Raw genomic sequence first — 7,134 nt, forward strand, 5'->3', positions numbered from 1 at the left:
TCAGTTTCTCTCCCAAACTCTCACATTAAAGTGATTCACTGGATTGGACCCAAGAGCAGATAACAGACGACAGACGGAGGGAGTAGGTTGTCACTTCAGACTTTCACTTTTTTCTGGCAACAGATGAACAGGAATAAGAAGAGCTGTAGACTAAACACTCCACTCAAAATGTCCACTAAGTTAAATTTCACTTTATTGATTCCCCTGCAGAAATCGGCCCTCTTCACTAGACCCATCCAAAGTATTTACAAGCAACTGAAGTTCTGAGTTTCCAGTCAGCCCTAGACGGGTTGACAGTCAGGATAGACTTGCTGTGAAGCAACAGGATTAGCCTATGGTGTCCTAAAATAAGACACAAATCATTCGGGGAACTGACAGAGGACTGATAGAAACAAATTGAGACAATCTCGCAAAGTGTAAATTGAGGCTAGAGACTAAAGTTGCCTTAAGTTGGAGCTCTTGAGTTTGTGTTTTCAACATAATATGCTTTGTGTTCTACTGCTTGCACCTCTATGAACAACACCACCAAGAAGACTGACAACAAAAGTGGATGTCAATAGGACTCCTTGTTCGTATCTCAAGAGTGATCGATGATTTTTGCGTGTTCTGAAAGCTCAGCAACACAATTGTGTTTACTGTATATCCAAGTACAGACAGCATAGAGAGGAAATAATTTATTGTATACAGTAGACGACATAATGAAAAGCTTGGAATGAATTTTCCCAAGGTGCTTGTCCATGGTTTAGGAAATAAGTACATCTTCACTGACAGACTTCCCAGTAATGTCTTGAATAAAGTTCTTTGACATCATTCAAGGTCACATGTGAAGCAAACAAACAGACAAGGACAGAAAAAAAAAAATATTCGTGAGGCAGAGGACTTTGGCAGTAGTCAACAGTGATGATAAGGCTTTGACTCTTGTTGGGAGTGTTTGTGTGAAGCCACCACAATCCAGGAGGCTTGAATGAGAACAGGAAGCGTTATCAGTGGGTCAACAGTCCAGTTTGTCAGTCCATACCATTGACTCACGTATTGACTCACCATCCTTTTGATTGCTGTGCCAGGTGGAACTGGGGCAGGTGAGTCCCGAGCGATCAATCTGCAACAATCACAGGTTCCGGCTTCCAGCTGAGTGTCGATTGATTGTGCGAGACTGATGTCGAGCTGAATATCTGAAAGGCAGGGGGAAATCAATGCACACTCCAGCATCAACACAAAGATTTTAATACATACACTTTGAAATACACTGTTGCTATGCCTGTTGCTTTGCCATCTGTTGAGAAATCATTAACAGTCGCCTAATTACAACATGACTAATAATGAATATCCTATATTATATAATATATATATATATAGATATATATATCTATATATATATATATATATATAATGCATTTCCCCGAAAGTAAAAAATTCTAACAGGGCCAGAGGATATAGCTAAGATGGGCATGAGTTTCTCCACAGTCCCATCAATATTTAGGAGTTCCTGGTCAAAATTTAATTTGCGGGGCACTTTGGTGATTTCAAACAGAAACATGGTGACACCTTGTGGTTTGAAACAGCGCAACTTCTAAGTACCTTTTGACTTGTGTGTGTGAGTGTGCAGTATGTGTGTGTGCCCCATGTGTCTTCAGTGAATGTGACAGAGTGCTTACTGCTGTAGCAGAGAAGTGTAGAATGAGCGTCCGGGGGGAGACAGGCTGCTGAACCACGCTGTCCAGGGACCACACTGAGGAATCGCAGCACAATGCACTGCAGCTGCGCTCAATTTAGGAGTGAGTCAGTACAGAAGTGACTGGGTAAGGCAGTGAGAAATACGGGTGAGGGTGAGGGTGGGGGTGGCCTGATGATCCCATTATGGAAAGGTCACAGGGTTGATCCCAGAGGAGGCGGGGACAAGACTTCCATTAGAGACAGAACTCCTGCAGTGTTTGAACCTGTCACTACTAGGAGCTGTTTGGAGGATGTTCAGTGACTAACAGCAAGTTTTAGTCAAACATGTTTGGACTAGTTTACTTGCACTCTGGAGCTTATTTCCTGTGGAAAAATTATAAATACCAATAAAGACGTACCAACCTCATATTTTTTTTAACCTTTACTTTCAAAGTGACATTTAGAAAACATTGTGCAATCAAGAACTGAAATGTTTATTTGTCAAAGTAATCAAATAAACATGGGGTTGTGAATATCTGGGATTTCCTCTCAATGATTTTTTCAAGGTTAGATCCACAGGCATGGGGACCAAAACTTACTTATTGAAAAAATAATAGATTCAAAAATTATTGCTGTAAATGAATTCGTTATAAGAAAAACTGAAAATCTAAATTAAATAAATTGACAATATAAAATCCCACATATATGATTTGTAAAATGCATGAAATTAATAAAAGAAAAATGATAAATAATTGAATAAAAATGAAAAATACATGTATAAATGTGTTAAAAATTTCCCATTTTATATTAACTTTTCATGTCAGTACATTTTTTTGTCTTTCTGATTTATTTTGCCTTAGCAGAATTGTATTCACTGGTGTGGCAATTGTGGGGTATCAAGCAAAACCTCAGAGATTTGCTTTTGTTTATCAATTTCTTTACTCTTGCTGGCTCTTTGTTCAAAATAAATATCAAACACACAGAGGACACCTGGAGTTTTGAAAAGAGAATGACTCAGATTCCAATTTATTATAAAACAGTGGACGCCATATTTGCATTTTACACTTATAAGCTGCTCTAATTATACAGTATAATGCAGTCATCGTCACATGAAACAGTGTGACTAAAAGAGCTTACAGCTCAGCCACTGAATAAGACATGTCTCAAATGCGCACACGTAAACAGACAGAAACACGAGGGTGAGAATTATATTTGCCGCAGTGTGTGTTCTGAAATTTGCTCACTCTTCTCATTTTATTCTCTCATCAGGCCATCAGTGAAATATTATTTGCTTCTCCTAAATACAGTTTAAAGCGAGAGTAGCTGCAAGAATGGAAAATTCCTTATTCGTTTCCTTTCCCGTTTCGCTGCTGCTAATTCCCCATGAATGATCGCGCTCAAGATCAACATCGGTCAGCTGTGAAGTTGAAGAACACCTACCTGCAGCGCCAAGCGCACATGCACACACACTCACACACAGCAGTTGCCTACTTATTCAGGTGAATGACAATGAAGCTCTTCAGCATGTGTTTATGATTATCATACAGCATACATCATTTTCATAGGAAGAAATACTAAACATCAGTCTTAAGTTGCATTAAATATCTAATTCGTAGAGGTTTAACTCAGTGCCTATTACCCTGTATTCACGAGGACATGGTAGATATTGTCACATTGCCATTTTGGCATCTTATTGCCTACAATAAGATCTTTCATTTGACATTTCATCTCCTCTCAGACCTCTCATGATTCACATCTATATAAAGCCTAGAAAGCTTTAAGACACAAATGATACAATTAAAAATACTCAATAGCTATCAGTTGATATCAGTATCCTTATTCATTGTACTAACTGGATAAATTGTTTATCTTCTTCTGACCAGCAGTTGACACGTCCGCAGAAACATCCACGTGTGTGTTGACACACTCAGTAAAGTGCTATATACAATACAGCATCTTATCTGTACTTTTTCACGAAAACATACAAGTACAACTATATCGTTAGCTGACATTTCCTGATTTTATACTGCTGCTTCATTAATAGCAAAGAGGCATGGGCATTTACAGTGTTTGTACATGAATGTAGAGTTATTTTATGCTTGCACACACACATACACACACCTGAACATGCCTTCACAGCGGATGCTAAACTCACACCCACTAACAGTTTGCAGTAGCTTTCAGCGGAAACATAAATTCTCATTATTCATGTAATAAAAAGCATAAATAGCAACAGTTCAAGTAAATAGTGTGACTCATTCAACAAGCTGCTCTGCTAGCTAATAATGAGCATGCATGTGTATGACACAGGTAGTAGCAGGTATTCACAGTACATAAAGTGAGGCACATACAGTATACTGCCTTATTTATCTCCATTCAGAAAAAAGCAACACCGCTTCTAGAGTCCTTGTAGCGATGAGTCATACGAGCAGTTGAGTATCGGCGAGATGATCCAAATGACATCAGGGGCACGTCAGCAGATGACTGATGCTAAGAGTGTAATCCTGCTGTAACTTCCTGAAGGCAGACAGAGAGGGAGTTGATGTCACAAGTACCTGGTTATTAACAAATCTGTGATGTAACTGCAAATCCTTTACTGAATAGTTTAAGGAAAAATGAGAATATAGATTTCTCCCCCCGAAATTTAGGATGCTGTAAAAGAAGAAACTTTAAAAGCTGCACTAATAAAGAAAATGTTTATATTATCAATGGAACAAATTAATGCATTTAATGTGAAAATAGTCACATATTGTGATGTACCCACAGAAAACTATCATCAAATCTGTAGTACGTCTTTTGGCTTATTGTTTTACGTGTTGCGTATGCAAACTCTGCTTCATCAACCTTGGTTTCAGTCGCAGCAGGCCGTTTTGACAGAAGCTTTGATAAACCGACCGTACACCGACTACCCAGCACCAAACATCAGACAAAGTTATCAGCAGCTTATAACAGCTGAAGAGCTGGAGATTTTCCCCAAGTGTTGGTGGGGTCCAAAACAGCTCTAAGCGGAGTAAAGATTGAAGACTTACATTCATCTGGTGGTTAAAAACAGAGCGAAACGAAAGCTAATGCTGCACCATTTCTACTACATGTGTAAATGCAAAAAAAAAAAAAAAAAAAAAAAAGGAAATTAGCAAATGTGGCTTAATAATAATAGCAGCTTTGTTAATAAGAGTGATTGTAAAAAATAAAAATAATAATAATAAACTCATTCATCGTCAGAGCCTGGCTGTTTCCTCCTGCCTCCAGTCTTCATGCTAAACTAACCTAACCATCTCCTGGCTCCAGTGAAACACTTAGCACCGAAACATGAGAGTGGAACCATCTTCTCATGTAATTCAGTGAGAAGCAAATAATCATGTGTCCCAACTCTAACTGTCCAACTATTCCTTTAATGTGGATCAAATTTAAATGAATTCAGTTACTGTAAAACTGTACTGTAAAAGTAAAATAATGTAAAGTACAAGAAATAAAAGTAAAACTCAAGTGAAATCAGCAAAGGAATAATTAAAAAAAAAGAGTTACATTAGCATAATGGTGATAAGAAATGCCATGTCTACAGATAATGTGACCCAAGATGTATAAAATTAACAAAAGTGGTCCCAACATTGAACCCTGAGACACACCATAACTGACTCGTCAAAATGAAAATGTAACATGAGGAAATTAGGCAAAAAAACAACAACAGAATCAAATTAATATAATGTAAGATAAGGAAAAAATCAAATTCTCACAACATGACCTTGGACCCATCAAACTTTTTGCATTTATGCTTGAAAATTTTTTTTTTTATGATTCATAAATTGATTAATCAACTAACCACTGTAGCTTTCATGAATTCTGAAATTTAAAAAGTGTTTTTGTACATTTTATATGAAATAAATAAGGCAATTTTCCTACTTCCAGCTTATTTTCAGTCAAACCTTGGATCGAACCATGAGCTCTCTGTTGTGACTCAACCTAAATCACGAGCTACTTGTATCATTACATCCTCAGTGGCCAGGAAATTCATCATTATAACCTGTTCACACTAAACAAACGCGACGGAAACTCCCATTAAAGCAAAGGCAGACAGCAGCACAGCCGTGCGGAATCTTGTTCTACGTGTTAATTGCTAATTGATGAACATGTGCTACTGGATTAAATCGTTGCTAAAGTCTTAAATCAGAGCTAATCAGCACATGCGAGCTAAAGTGCTGGGCCAGGGGCACTTTACCTCCATTACACTGAGTCTCAGTCTCTCTCTGTGTGTGTGTGTGTGTGTGTGTGTGTGTGTGTGTGTGTGTGTGTGTGTGTGTGTGTGTTTTTGCAGGTGGATTAGGAGGGCTCTCGCTATTCATTACTGATGCACTCTGGTCAGATAAAGCATGTTGACTTCACAGGTCTACCCTTATGAGTTAAACAGTTAATTAACATATTGAACTGAAATAATAAAAGATTACAGTAAATAACAGGGGATGTTTAATTAAAAAAAAAAATCAACAATATAATACCTAAAACTGAGTCGTAAACGGATATTGAGAAAAAAAAAAAGGTGTACATGTCTATCAATGTCCGTAAGCGGAGAATTTCCGTATAATTTCAGTATCTCCGATTATTGTGGTTGAATAAATTGCAGTTCGCTGGTATGTTGCAGGTGCAGGCTAAAGAAGTGCTTTTGAACACGGACACCCCCCTAAGGACTTGTAGGACGATTAAGAAGTTTGGAAAGAAGAAAAAAACATATCTGTAGTGCCCAAAATGGTCTTTTTTTCCCTTTTTTTTTTTACTCAATTGTAATCTTTGCATTTTCCTGTAAAATTTCCCTCTACATGCCTCTAAAAATGGTCTGAAAACAGAAACGAGCAACGCCTTCCGTAAGCCTTACTGCAAGTCCTGGCCAAAAGAAAACTATTATTTTAAGAGCAAGAACACCTTACTGCAATTTACGGCATGTCCGTACTCAAGAGAGAAAAGAACTGATTTAAGAGCAACAGCAAAACCTTAGTGCTCTTTATTTCAAGTCCAGACTTCACAGAAAGAAAAAAAAACAGCTCACTAAAAGCAACAAAACCTTACTGCACCTTCCTTCATGTCCAGACTCCAAAGAAAACAACTGATTTAAAAGCAGCACTAACACCTTACTGCACCTTACTGCAAGTCCAGACTCCAGAGAAAACAACTGATTAAAAGCAGCACTAACACCTTACTGCACCTTTCTTCATGTCCAGACTCCAAAGAAAACAACTGATTTAAAAGCAGCACTAACACCTTACTGCACCTTCCTTCATGTCCAGACTCCAAGAGAAAACAACTGATTTAAAACCAGCACTAACACCTTACTGCACCTTACTGCAGGTCCAGACTCCAAGGAGAAAACAATATCTTCAAGAGCATCACCACATCACACCAGAGTGCACTGAAAGCGCAGAGATAGATGGTTACATGGGGAGTAAAGCAGGTCTGTACTTAACAGACTGATTTGACACTTACAATTGCTCT

The 7,134-nt window shown here is 38.1% G+C and overlaps 1 long non-coding RNA gene across 2 annotated transcripts; it reads right to left on the reverse strand.

Annotated features, from left to right (window-relative positions):
• Positions 1–673: 673 nt before the first annotated feature.
• On the reverse strand, positions 674–1,842 carry LOC120787912. Of its 2 annotated transcripts, none has more exons than XR_005707110.1 (3): positions 1,656–1,839; positions 1,042–1,172; positions 674–799 (listed from the first exon to the last, which is right to left on the reverse strand). It is a non-coding gene; the product is annotated as an uncharacterized LOC120787912 (long non-coding RNA). The 2 variants fall into 2 exon arrangements; XR_005707111.1 differs by lacking the exon at positions 674–799 and adding an exon at positions 826–959 and having other exon boundaries at positions 1,656–1,842.
• Between the last annotated feature and the right edge of the window lie 5,292 nt (positions 1,843–7,134).

The sequence above is a fragment of the Xiphias gladius genome, unplaced genomic scaffold, assembly GCF_016859285.1.
Source record: "Xiphias gladius isolate SHS-SW01 ecotype Sanya breed wild unplaced genomic scaffold, ASM1685928v1 HiC_scaffold_803, whole genome shotgun sequence".
Classification (NCBI taxonomy): Eukaryota; Metazoa; Chordata; class Actinopteri; order Istiophoriformes; family Xiphiidae; genus Xiphias; species Xiphias gladius.